This window comes from Halictus rubicundus, unplaced genomic scaffold, assembly GCF_050948215.1.
Source record: "Halictus rubicundus isolate RS-2024b unplaced genomic scaffold, iyHalRubi1_principal scaffold0223, whole genome shotgun sequence".
In the NCBI taxonomy this organism is placed as follows: domain Eukaryota; kingdom Metazoa; phylum Arthropoda; class Insecta; order Hymenoptera; family Halictidae; genus Halictus; species Halictus rubicundus.
Window position 1 is genome coordinate 73,223 of NW_027488764.1, and position 14,007 is coordinate 87,229.

Here is a 14,007-nt window from a genome sequence, read left to right on the forward strand (position 1 = left end):
TTATAGATTCAGATTCTTCCGCCATGTTGTGTTTGATCAGATTCCATAATTTACCAGCATTCTTTTCTCTGGAATTTTTTCAACGCTCTGCTACCATCTGTGGTAGAGGAATGGGTGATAACCACGATTTCAGAATGTAATATGTGTGGAATAATATATATTTAAACTTATGGGTAACATGGTTTTTTATATTGCACTCGCAATCACATGGCATACATACCGGCACACCGCGCACACGCCCGCTACGAACCTAACCTCTTTCCCGCGTCTCCCTCGCGCACGCGCGCTCACACACACAATACAAACAATCACCACTCACACCCTGAACGGTGGATCACTTAGCTCGTGGGTCGATGAAGAACGCAGTTAATTGCGCGTCAACGTGTGAACTGCAGGACACATGAACATCGACATTTCGAACGCACATTGCGGTCCACGAATACAATTCCTGGACCACGCCTGGCTGAGGGTCGTTTACGTAACAAAATACTGCTTGCGTTGCTCTTGTAAGTCCCCGCCGTCGCTTACCTCTCCATGTCGAATTGTGGAGGGCGCAAAGAGCGTTTCTGAGTTGGGTTGCAAAGATGCTACGTACGAGCGAACGATGGACGTTTCGTCGGCGTTTGACGCGGTTCTGTGAAAATTGCAAATTTTACATTGCGTCTAACAGTTTCGTGAGAAGAAGGAAATAGGAATGGGTATCACATTCGGACTTGCGTGAGTGTTTTGCGGCGTCGTGAGTCGTATTTTTAATACGACCGCCCGTGAACACCGCTCCGACGATCGAAATCTCTCTCTCCTCTCCCTGGAACGATTCGCATTGCGGAAGAAGCGTTTCACTCTCGAACGTTTTACGCGCTCCCGACGTCGTCTGAAATGATGCGTATACGAAAGGTATAAGAGTCTCAAGAGACTACAGTGAATGGACACTGTTCGGTCCCACACAGACCGAACGTGAGTTACGATAAACACGGTCGGCTGCGATAGCCAAAACACTTTAGGCGAAGCGACGGTCCCAAGATTTGGAGTGTCATCGGACAACACTTGGAGACCTCCGTGAACGAGCCCATTGAAAGGGCAATACACAAACATTTAATTTTCCAGACCATCTTTCCCATATCTCTCACACCTAATCCATTCAGATCATCTAAACACAATTCCACCAAATCGCATCCCCACTCCGACGACCAAATGCACCACCCATTAACCAATAGAAGAAGAGCCCGAGTTGACTTTATAGACGACACGACACCGAACCGCAGAAAGCTAAGATACCTCGAAGAAAACACAAATCGATCGCGTCTAGAAAACTCGTTGTACGCGTCATACCTCGCCAACTGACTGGTGAATGTTAAGTTAAAATATATTGAAGTGTTGTTCCAAAACGTCGAGTTTCATTTCAACTAGACGTAGCTACCCCGTAACTCCGTCAAGGCCCGAATATCGTCCGCGAGCAAGCGAAACGGGATTTACGACCCCGCGAAGTCCGACAGGCGGACTGACGACACTTTCGGACGCCTCAGACACAAATAAAGAAAGAGATACCGGACACCCGTGTAAAATCTGTGTGCGCAACTGTGGTGTGCAACGTAAGCCCCAGGGAGATATATAAAATAAAATACGTCTGTGCGTGGATGTGTCTCTTTACACATAATTGCGGCGGACGGTCGTCGTTGCGAGCGACTTCGACAAACATATTCTTAGAGTTCGCGAGACAGTGGTCTCTCGTTCTACGAACGCTTTGATGACTGATGGACATAGCAACATTTGGCATTGTGCGGGATGCGCACGCGTACTTGTATCGGGTCGAATAATTTCCCCGTCGTCGCGTGTCCTCGTTAATCCGTTGCGGATTCCATCGCCACGTTCGTTGAATTGAATGACGACCGAGATCTCGTGTCTCCTTGGTTTGATCGATGATATCGCGTCGTGCAGCGTTTCTGTGCCCCCGTGTGTCTAGTGTAGTAGAGAAACCCCACCGGGTGTTGATATATATATATATATATATATACTCCTCTATGGAGTGGCTTTCGAACATCGTTGTCACCACAACGTGTTGTCACGCAGAGCACGAGAAGGTGAAGGTGAAAACAAACCTTTGTCGGTCGCCCCATGTCTTTTTTTCTTCATTGTCGATCGCGAGACCGCGCGATCTGTCGGTCGTCCAGTCCCCGGAAGTTCTTTTCGACGGACGTTAAAGTTACCCGGCCGATCGTCTAGCGAGAGTTTCCGATCGACGAACAAAATGAAGAAATCTCTGTATGTATATATTATATAGAGAAAAGACACTTTGGTGTGGCGCATAAGACATATGGTTTTGTTTTATTTTTTTTGTGCTCCTCTGTACGTTCTCGCGTACTTTTAATGCTTTCGGTGAAATATACGAAACATTTTTTTTTCACGTTTGACGACCTCAGAGTAGGCGAGATTACCCGCTGAATTTAAGCATATTACTAAGCGGAGGAAAAGAAACTAACAAGGATTTCCTTAGTAGCGGCGAGCGAACAGGAATGAGCCCAGCACTGAATCCCGCGGTTCCGCCGTTGGGAAATGTAGTGTTTAGGATGGTCCATTTATCCCGTGACGTCGAACCGCGTCCAAGTCCATCTTCAATGGGGCCATTTACCCGTAGAGGGTGCCAGGCCCGTAGCGACCGGTACGCGTTTCGGGAGGACCTCTCCTTAGAGTCGGGTTGCTTGAGAGTGCAGCCCTAAGTGGGTGGTAAACTCCATCTAAGGCTAAATATGACCACGAGACCGATAGCGAACAAGTACCGTGAGGGAAAGTTGAAAAGAACTTTGAAGAGAGAGTTCAAGAGTACGTGAAACCGTTCAGGGGTAAACCTGAGAAACCCAAAAGATCGAATGGGGAGATTCATCGTCGACGAGGCTGGCTTCCGTTGGTGCGCAGATACCCCGTATGGGCCTTCGTGGTTTCCAGTGCGAGGGTACACCATCTTCGGCAAATGTTCCGGTCGCGTAGTCGTGCACTTCTCCCTTAGTAGAACGTCGCGACCCGTTGCGTGTCGGTCTACGGCCCGAGTTGTTGCCTGTCGTGTCGCTACGTGCGCACACGACAGACGCTCGATCGCCTGGCCGGCTGCGTGACGGTACTCTGACGGTATCGGGCCGCAACTAATCCATTCTCGAATGTGTGTGCGTCAGGCCCGCCGCAAGCTCGGTTAGTTTTACCCGAAGGTACGGACCTGCTGCCGGCTTCGGGCCTAACCAGCTGTTAGCAGGCGGTGTCCTCGGACTGGCCAAGCTTCGAATTACCGGTCAGCGACGCTACTGCTTTGGGTACTCTCAGGACCCGTCTTGAAACACGGACCAAGGAGTCTAACATGTGCGCGAGTCATTGGGACATGTAAACCTAAAGGTGCAATGAAAGTGAAGGTCGTACCTTTGCGTCGACCAAGGGAGGATGGGCCGCTTTACGATGCGGCCTCGCACTCCCGGGGCGTCTCGTTCTCATTGCGAGGAGAGGGGCACCCAGAGCGTACACGTTGGGACCCGAAAGATGGTGAACTATGCCTGGTCAGGACGAAGTCAGGGGAAACCCTGATGGAGGTCCGTAGCGATTCTGACGTGCAAATAGATCGTCGGAACTGGGTATAGGGGCGAAAGACTAATCGAACCATCTAGTAGCTGGTTCCCTCCGAAGTTTCCCTCAGGATAGCTGGCACTCGCTCGTTCTCTTTTGCTCGTTCGCGTTGGTTGCTTAAGACAGCAGGACGGTGGCCATGGAAGTCGGAATCCGCTAAGGAGTGTGTAACAACTCACCTGCCGAAGCAACTAGCCCTGAAAATGGATGGCGCTGAAGCGTCGCGCCTATACTCCGCCGTCAGCGGCAAGTGGGGTTGGACGTTTGCGCTGTTGCGTAAACGTCCTCCATGAAGCTCTGACGAGTAGGAGGGTCGCGGCGGTGTGCGCAGAAGGGTCTGGGCGTGAGCCTGCCTGGAGCCGCCGTCGGTGCAGATCTTGGTGGTAGTAGCAAATACTCCAGCGAGGCCCTGGAGGACTGACGTGGAGAAGGGTTTCGTGTGAACAGCCGTTGCACACGAGTCAGTCGATCCTAAGCCCTAAGAGAAATCCTATGTAGATGAGGTGTCCTAAGAGCAAATGTACAAACACAAAACACACACCCATCGGGCGAAAGGGAATCCGGTTTCTATTCCGGAACCCGGCAGCGGAACCGCATACCATTCGGGCCCTCGTAAGAGTGTTCGTCGGGGTAACCCAAAATGACCTGGAGACGCCGTCGGGAGATCCGGGGAGAGTTTTCTTTTCTGTATAAGCGTTCGAGTTCCCTGGAAACCTCTAGCAGGGAGATAGGGTTTGGAACGCGAAGAGCACCGCAGTTGCGGCGGTGTCCGGATCTTCCCCTAGGACCTTGAAAATCCAGGAGAGGGCCACGTGGAGGTGTCGCGCCGGTTCGTACCCATATCCGCAGCAGGTCTCCAAGGTAAAGAGCCTCTAGTCGATAGATTAATGTAGGTAAGGGAAGTCGGCAAATTGGATCCGTAACTTCGGAATAAGGATTGGCTCTGAGGAGCGGGGCGTGTCGGGCTTGGTCGGGAAGCGGGTCTGGCTGACGTGCCGGGCCTGGGCGAGGTGAACACATTGATGGGAATCCGAGCTCGGTCCCGTGTCTTGGCCTCCCGCGGATCTTCCTTGCTGCGAGGCTTCCGTCTAGAACGGTCGTCCTCTTCGGCCGCCATTCAACGCTCAGCTCAGAACTGGCACGGACTAGGGGAATCCGACTGTCTAATTAAAACAAAGCATAGCGATGGCCCCCACGGGTGTTGACGCAATGTGATTTCTGCCCCGTGCTCTGAATGTCAACGTGAAGAAATTCAAAAAAGCACGGGTAAACGGCGGGAGTAACTATGACTCTCTTAAGGCGATCCAGGTCGTTCAATCGGCGCCGTCCTCCAGCTCAGCCGTCCACCTGTCTCCAGGTGGACGTTGCCCAGCTCCCACCTCGTGGAGGTGTGGAGGAATGGAAGCCACATTCCATCATGTGGCGCCGATTGGACGACCGGTTTCGCCCGCGGAGGGTCATAGTTAGCAAGCAGCCCCCTTCTCGTGGGTCCCGCTGTCTAGTACCTCCTTAGGGAGGGAAGCTAAGAGCTGCCTCTGCGATTCAGGGTCTTGTCGGGATGCCAGCCCGCCTGACCACATACCGTTGGCCCAAACAATAATATCAATGCCTCGGACATGGAGCAACCAGGTCTCGGGTGTTCCATGACGGATTTATCCGTTCGGCAGGAGACCACCGTTGACGACCAGGCTAATGTTAAAAGGTTAAGCGAGAAATCTATCATGATTACAGTACCTACACCGGAGGAGGGCGTGAATTGTATCTTATGCCAAGAAAAGAACCGAAATCTAATGTTCACAGACCTCAAAAACTTTGTTATACACTGCCAAAATGAACATTTGGTTGAGGAAATCAAGTGGAAGTGTGGGAGGTTTGAAAGGCTTTGGCCCGGCCTCCACAATTGGCGGTGCCACTTCCCAAGATGTAAAGGGGAAGTAAAACAAGTTAAGAGGTATGGTTGCGAAGAATGTGCAGAATCGTTCGACACATTGGTGGGACTCTCAATGCACGAAAGGCATATGCATCCCTCCGTCCGAAACCGAAAAAGACAAACGGCACATGAAAGGGAAAGGCTCCCAGCTGGTAGGAAAGCCACAGTGTGGACCGTAGAAGAAACAGCGCTGTTAGTCGAACTAGACGATAAGTACAAACATCTAAAACAACCTAACGTCGAAATTATAAAATATCTCCCCAATAAAACCCTGAGGCAAATCAGTGATAAGAGAAGACGACTACAGCCAGAAAGCAGAGAAACAATCATAATAAATAATAATGAGAATATGGGTTCCGATAGTTCCTCGAACGAAGAGCCACAAGAGCTATCTCGACCAGAATCGGGCACTGACACCTTAAATAATTCCAATCTCAGGGATATCAAAGAAGCGATATCCAGCAGACCCGAAAATCCTCCCGACGAGTGCAAAGATATATTCGACAAGATAGCAAACTTATGGGAGAAAATCGAGGAAATATCTGATGAATCAACATATGGCTACGAAATAGATAAATTTATCGGGGAGGTCCTGACGCCTTTTCTTTTACCAAAAAAAAAAACAGGCAACAAAAATAACTAATACTAATAAAGACAGCATTTCCCGGAATAACTTACGCGCTAAAACAACCAATAAAAAACGAGATAAAAACTTTAAAGCTTGTAACGGTGGCGTCTCGCTTGCGTGGAGGCGCGAGCGAGGCGCGCGGTCCCTCCCCTGGATTCGCTCAGCGACCAGGGTTCGTCGGGGAGGAGGAAGGAAATGGTTTAATAAAGCAGACTGCGTTGGTGGTAAACTAACTAATTTATTATTAAATGAAACGCTAATTAATGCAAGAGAAAAGAATAAAAATAACAAACTAATTTACTATTTTAATGAAACGTTAATTAATGTGAAAGAAAGAGAAAAGATAAGGTATAGAAAAACGCGGAGCGGTCCGTTGGCTATCCGCCCGGATTTCCCGACGGTCCGGCGATGGGCTGGTGATGGCCGGTTGCCTCTCCCCTGGCCTATTAACAGTTTAATGACCGGCAATCAATGGACCGTAACGGTGGAGTCTGACGCGGGTAGCTTATCTCTAATTATCCTACTTAGCCTACGCGAAAAATAACCTATAGTAACCGCGGGACGCCGGCACGGTTTTCGATTTCGATAGTGTCCGCGGGAAATACGCGACGCGGGCGAGACGTGATCGCTGGAACGGTGCCTGCCGTCGGACGCCCTCGGCGCGGTTCGGGTACGGTCGCGACGCGTGTAGAGAACGCGGTGTGCGGGGAGCACGGGCGAGCCGTGCTCGCTAACGTGGTCCTGAATCGGGCGGTCTCGGCGCGATCCCCCCACCCGTCGTCCCCGCCCGACCGCGGCTCGAGCACGTAGGCACAGACGTAAACCTAATGCCTACGGCCCGAAACCAGCGAGGGCGCTCGTCTCCGGTAGTATACCGAGAGGCGAGCTCCACACGCTGCTGCGGCCGATCGACGACTAACGTGCGGAGCGCGACGCTGGATCCCTGAGGGGAGAGCGGGACGCGGGAACAGGTCCGCGTGGTAGGGATGACGGTCCGGAGTGTCGTATCCTCGGTGCTCTGACAAGAGCAAGCCGGTGATCGACTGCCTCCCAGAATCCTGGTCGCGGTCTCGGTTTCGCGTAGGGGACGTAAACCCACTTACGCTCTGCCGATTCCAACGCCTCGTCGTATTCGCCCGATAGTATACCGCGGCTAGCACGAGTTGGCACGGCTGCGAGAGGATCTGGGCCCGGGTGTTCACCCGAGAGCGGCTCCAGACCAACTCCGGCTTCGGCTGGTTCCGTCGCGATCTTTATAGCCCGAACGCGGACCTCGTGTGCTCATTCGCGAATCTTCGGTACACTGCGATTGGTCCGCGCTCGGGCTGGATTCCGCGGATTGGTGCGCGGCTATCCCGCACCGGTGATTGGTGCGGGTTAAGGTACAGAACGACTCGCAACGAGACACATACGTCTCGTTGCAAGCTAAGAACAATAAAAATAACAGAAATAAAACAAAATATGCGCGCTGTCAAGAATGGTTTAAAAATTGCCCAAGAAATTTAGTGAACGCGGTAATCTCGGGGGATTTAGAGTGCACCATTAAACCACAAAAGCTACCTGATATAAATGCTATAAAAACACTATATGACAATCTATGGGGTGTAAAGGGCCCGGAAGAAATTAAAATTAAAACTGATGCAACAGCGGAAATTCCAACAGAACAAATAATAAGGAAAATAAAGAATGAAGAAATAATTGAAAGGATCGCAAAGATATCGAATAAGTCCGCTGCGGGACCAGATGATATAAAGGTAGCACACTTGAGAAGAAATTATATTGATAGTATTTTGGCAAAAATATATAATATATTATTAATTAAAAGATACATCCCAAGACCATGGTTACAGAACCGGACAATCTTAATTCCAAAATTAGGAAAAGACACAAAAGAGGCTAAAAACTGGCGACCTATAACCATCGGTTCACTACTGAGTCGAATATTTTCGGCACTTATTGACTCACGCCTGAGATCAAGTTTAAAAGACAATATACGTCAGAAAGGCTGCGTAGCCAGCAATTGGTGCCTGAGTAACATTACCATCCTTAAGCATGCCATTAATGAGATGAAAAGCAACGATGGGGGAGTAATGATATCGATTGATATTGCCAAAGCCTTTGGTACGGTACCACACGCAGCAATATATGAAGCTCTAAGAGTCAAGGGCACTCCGGAACATGCAATAGAAATAGTAAGATCCATGTATTCAGACTGCACCACCACCATACGGGGAGCAGAAGATACCAGCATAAATATAAAGCTCGAAAGGGGAGTGAAACAGGGTGATCCCTTGTCTCCTTTCCTTTTCAACACAGTGATCGACCATATACTAGACAAGATACAGAATACCACTGAAGGAATCTCACTCCCCGGAGGCAATGTAGCAATCCTAGCGTTTGCGGATGATATTGTATTATTGGGGAAAAACGCTTCAGAAGCGCAGAAACAAGCGCATATTCTTGTCAAGAAACTGCAAGAATTGGGCATGTCCATCGCGCCCGACAAGTGCTCTTGCTTTCAGGTGATAGCGATCAACAGAAGCTGGTTTATAAAGAACCCCGAAATTAACATCGGTGGGGATCTAGTTCAATACATCGGACCGGAAGAAAGCTTTGCGTATCTAGATGCTAGGATGGGCGCATGGAGAGACACTTATCGTAAAATAACACTTACAGAAATCAATAGGGTAGTAAATAACGTTAAAAGATTAAAACTTAAACCTATACAGAAAATAAAACTGATAGTGATGTATATTTTACCGAGATTTATCTATGAACTTACAACTTTCCCTCCTAGTAGTGGTACGTTAAAGATGATAGATTCCGACATTCGAGGCCATATCAAAGAAATCCTCCATCTCCCCGTTAGCACAGCTAACGGTCTCGTGTACGCGTCCAAAAGGGACGGAGGATTGGGTATTCCCAAAATGGAGAACATTATAAAGATAGCGGCCCTCAATGCAGGGCTTAAACTAAAGGCCATCATTAGGGCCCTTGCGAATGAAGAAAACTTCAACAAAGCCCCAAAGGAAACGGCCAATTCGCTCAGGATCAACTGGCCAGCGGACGAGGTTGAACTTGCACATGCGAAAATAAGACTCAAAAGAAAGGCCTCGTTGGAATGGGGAAAACTTAAGTCCCAAGGACACGGGGTGAAAGAATTTCAAAATAACCCCGTAAGTAACACATGGCTTTATCGTCCAGAATATCTCCAGCCTTCGCGATTCAATGACGCGCTGAGGCTGAGAACGAATACAATCGGTACCAAGGTCGCCTTAAGCCGTTCAAAAAAGATTTCGGATGTAGGCTGCCGTAAGTGTAGATGCCAACCGGAATCAATGGGACATATCCTAGGCCTGTGCATAGCCACAAAGCCGTTAAGAATAAAACGCCATGATGAAATAAAAAATCTCTTAGCCGATAGAATTAGTAAGAGGGCAAACGTTTTGGTTGAACCCTCGTATGATATGCAGTCAGGTAGCCTCAAACCAGACCTCGTAATAATACACGAGGAACGGCTTACTATCCGCTATGAACACACGGAGTACCTAAAGACGGCATACGAAGAAAAATAAAAAAATATAATCGGCTAACAGAATTTTTAAAAAATAGATTTAAAAAGAATAAAGTAGGGAAAGTCATACCAATCGTAATAGGTTGTAGAGGCGCGGTACCGGACTATACTATTAAGCTTCTAAAGGAGCTAAAAATAACAAAAAAGACACCATCACCATGTCTATGATGGCACTCAGAGCGTCAATCGAGATCGCCAATATATTTATAGATTACGGTATAAATGCGTAAAATAATATAAAAAATATATATATAAATATAAATTAAACCAATCGTAACAATAACTGGAGAGATAATAATAATCATTCGCGGCCTTCGACATATTTAGAATAAACTGAAAGTATTTTATTTTATTTTACTTTATTTTATCAATTGACTAAAGTGTAAATATAAATTTTATTAATTGACTAAGTATAAATATTTTATTATTGTAGATTATGAACGTATACATGACAAGAACGTGTACATTGACATGCAAACTATTATGACACGACTAATTGAAAATAGATTTGTAATGCTCGGCGGTGCGAGAGAATCGTGCCGGCACAGTCGGTCGCCCGGGTTCCTGATCCGCGAATGAGTAAGGCGTGTTTCGGCTGAGTAAACTGTGTATTTCCTTATCGTCTACGTATTTACAGTCCCCACGCTAGGGGTGACGCGCGGTGGACGCGTCTTACGGGCTAACGGCGGTGTAACGGACACGGCGTGCGCGCTGCACGGTGACGGCGGAGGCGTCTCGGTGCCTACGGCTTAAACTACGGCTTATGGCTAGGCTTATCGGCTACGGGGACAATACAACGGCGACGGTGCATTTACGGCTATGCTACGCTTACTCGCTACGGCTTATCCGCTACGGGGACAATACAACGGCGACGGTACATTTACGGCTAGGCTACGCTTACTGGCTACGGCTTATAGACTACGGTGTGCTCGCTGGCACGGCGGACGCGCCGGTCGGTCGGGTGCGCCGATGGGAGCGCCGGGCATCGGGAGGGCACTTGCCCGAGGACGGGAGTGGGGGCGGCGGCGTCGCGACACCCCGGGGCCTCAACGGCCTGCGCTAGGGTTCGTGCCTAGATACTCCTTGTGTCCGGTGCTCCTGTTAACACTCCGCGCACCGGACAGAGTGGGAGGGTCGCCATTCTCGCACTCCGTAAACGGAGGGTTGACGGGGAGCGGACTATGCGCAACGGGAGCGGCACTCGCCGCGGTCACCGTTGGACCCGTTGGAGGAGAGAGAGGGAGAAGGCGCAGTCTCGAGGTTGGAGCGTGCTGGTCGTTCATGTATTCCACTACTGTACCATGTAGCTCGTCACCCGGACTGCCTTTCACCGTGCCCGGCGGCGGTACTTATCCCCGTGGCTGCTCCTCTTCACTCGCGAGAGCGCGCCTTCGCGGCGTTGGCCCTCTCGCGGTCGCGGTCCGTACTGGCGCGGCGCGCCTACTGTGTGATCGGCCACGGCGGTCTCCGCCGGTGCGCGGGCAGGGGAAGGCTTGCGTCGAGGGCAGGATCGTTACAGATTTGCTATGCAATTCAAAGTTTTATATTTTCTTTTAATTGAATCCAACAAGGGGAAAAAACCTTGGAAGAATGTCTCACAGTTTGCGCTGTAAAGACATAGAAATCTAGCCAAATTCCTCGTCATCTAATTAGTGACGCGCATGAATGGATTGACGAGATTCCCTCTGTCCCTATCTACTGGGTCTTATAAGCGTCAGGGACTTATATCATGGTATAACTCTGACGCACCAACCCCTCCTTCACGTGGTAGGACCTGGACACCTTCGGGTGACTAACGGAGCTCTGGTAAGAGAGTTCCTGCGTGAGTTCTCGCTCTGCGACGACCGCGGCTCTCGTAAAGAGAGTTCTTGCGGAGTTGTCGCTTTGCGAGGACCGCGGCTCTCAGAGAGCTCTGCGTGAGTTGTCGCTCTGCGACAACCGCGGCTCTCTCATAAAGAGAGTTCTTGCGGAGTCATCGCTTTGCGATGACCGCGGCTCTCAGGGAGCCCATGCGTGTGTTATCGCTGGCGATAACCGCGGCTGTTAACCACAGGTTAGTTGGTGGTATGCGACCTGCGACTGTATCGTTTCTGTTACATCCTTCTTTGTTTTCCGATGTGTAATGTATATGTATTGTAATTGATAAGTTTCAAATTGTTGATGTTTGTTGCGATCGCGAGAATTATAATATTAAGGAATTTAAAGATATGTAAGGCTGTTTCGGGCATGGCGAGAGACAAATGGATTATTTCCGTCTATGCTATTTGGTGAGTGCCAACGTTCAATGGTATAGCCCAACGTGCGCAAACAACAACAGGTGTTGTTTGTGGCCGTCAAGCCATACACGTGCTAGTGTCGACACAGGGTCGACTTGAGGCCGTTCTAGACCATTCAGGAGATAGGCTCCTGAGATTAATAAGGTCAAAACGTGTGCGGGAAGAAAAGGTCTTCCCGGGACGCGTAGGCTACCGGCAATAAACCAGCAGCGTTGGCCTTACAAAGCAAATACGAGGGCCCCTCCCTTTTCGGAGGGGACCGGATCCTGGAGAGGGGAGCGACTAAATTTGGCAAAATGCACGATTTCGAGCAGTCTGGTCTGAGCGCCTTTTCCCGAGCAGTCCCGTATAGAACAATTACTAAATAAAGAGTTCCTGCGTTTCTCAGGAGTTTTCTTTCGACCCCCCTCTTGTTTTGATCACTTTACAAATTGGTGCCGAAACCCGGGACTTATAGACCGGTAAATAGTTCGTGATCAAGAGTTTCGTGGGGAACAGTGTTTATGTTGCTAGTAATTGTTGCTCGTGGCTGTTTCTAGTAGTTGTGATTAGTGGAAGTGCCCGCGGGTGTTAAGTGTTACACTAGTGAGAGCAGTTCACTTCGAGGCCATGCCGCCGAGGAAAAGGAAGAATACTCCGGCTGCGCGGTCCGAGGACAGCACTCCGAATGCAAAAAGATCCTGCGGTGCGAGTCGGGGAGCGGCAGCGACGGAGAACTCGCAACCCGTCCTTCCAGCCTCATCCGATGTTCAGCCAGCAGAGCAGGAGTAACAGGAGAAACAGTCAGGAAGGCGGGAACTACGGTGCATCTCGACCGGGAGCAGCGGCCCAGACCCGACGGGAAGACGTCACCCTAGAAGACGACTTAGAGGTTCCCTTACCGACGCGCGAGCGTAATTTTTGTAATAGCCCCTCCATCTTGGCAAGCACTAGATGGGAGGCTAATCCGACCGAACGGTTGACGGAGGCAATCGTGAATACGTTGCGTACGGTTAGGGAAGCATCAATGGCCGAAGGAGATTCGCGGTTGTTGCATCGATTGACCACGGCAAAAAAATTGCCGAAATTTTCGGGCAATCCAATTGAGTGGCTAAATTTTAAAGAGGCGTACCTATCGTCTGCGGAACTTGGAGGATATTCTAGACGGGAAAACGTCGCGCGACTGTTTGATGCGCTCGAGGGTGAGGCGCGCGCAAGCGTAACTGCGCTGTTGGCCACGGCTAGCGATGCGAATGTCATTATAGAAACGCTTCAATTGCAATTTGGTAACAAAAACACGATAGCAGAAAAGATCGCGAGCGATATAAGCGGATTGCCCAATTTAGAGTTTGGAAATCAAAATATAGCCCAATTTGCGGCGAAATTGCGTAATTCTGTTGTTGCGTTAAAATCTATTAACCTCATTGGTTATTTGTATAGCCCGGAATTGATAAAAATTGTTGCGAACAAGTTGCCGTCTGCGTTGAGATATGCGTTTAATAGGTATGCCGCAGAAGCTGCCGCGGAGAAGACCACGCTGGAGAAACTCGCGGATTTCGTTTACAGAGAAGCTGAGTTAGCGGCCGCGACAAGCATTTTCGATACGGATATACCATCTACGTCCTACGTACGCGATTCGCAAATTAAAAAAAAAACCATCGCGCTTAAGAACTGCGGCCACGTATACGACGACGCATGGTCTGCGTCGACTGGAGAAAGGGTACACTGGCCCTAGCGATCAGACGGGTCGTACCGACAGATGTGCCTTCTGCAGTCGATCAAATCATAAATCTCGGCAGTGTCGGGACCTTGCCCGCGAGACCATACAAAAACGCTGGGCGTTGGTTAGAAAAAACAAACTATGTTTCAAATGTTTGGACCGCGGTCACGGCAGTAAGCAGTGTAAAGGTGCGAATTGCGATCATTGCGATAAACCTCACCATAGTTTGCTTCATAAAACAAAGGCTTCGGCCGGCAATTTCCAAGCGACACGAAAGCAGGGACCAGCGTCGAACCG

At 49.6% G+C, this 14,007-nt stretch overlaps 1 long non-coding RNA gene and 1 other non-coding gene across 2 annotated transcripts; one reads left to right on the forward strand and one right to left on the reverse strand.

The window, feature by feature from the left end:
* The first annotated feature begins 318 nt into the window (after positions 1-318).
* LOC143364064 (5.8S ribosomal RNA) lies at positions 319-473 on the forward strand. The gene has a single exon (XR_013083978.1). It is a non-coding gene; the product is annotated as a 5.8S ribosomal RNA (ribosomal RNA).
* Positions 474-3,881: 3,408 nt separating this feature from the next.
* Positions 3,882-11,435, reverse strand: LOC143364052 (uncharacterized). Its single transcript, XR_013083975.1, has 2 exons — positions 11,353-11,435; positions 3,882-4,894 (listed from the first exon to the last, which is right to left on the reverse strand). It is a non-coding gene; the product is annotated as an uncharacterized LOC143364052 (long non-coding RNA).
* Between the last annotated feature and the right edge of the window lie 2,572 nt (positions 11,436-14,007).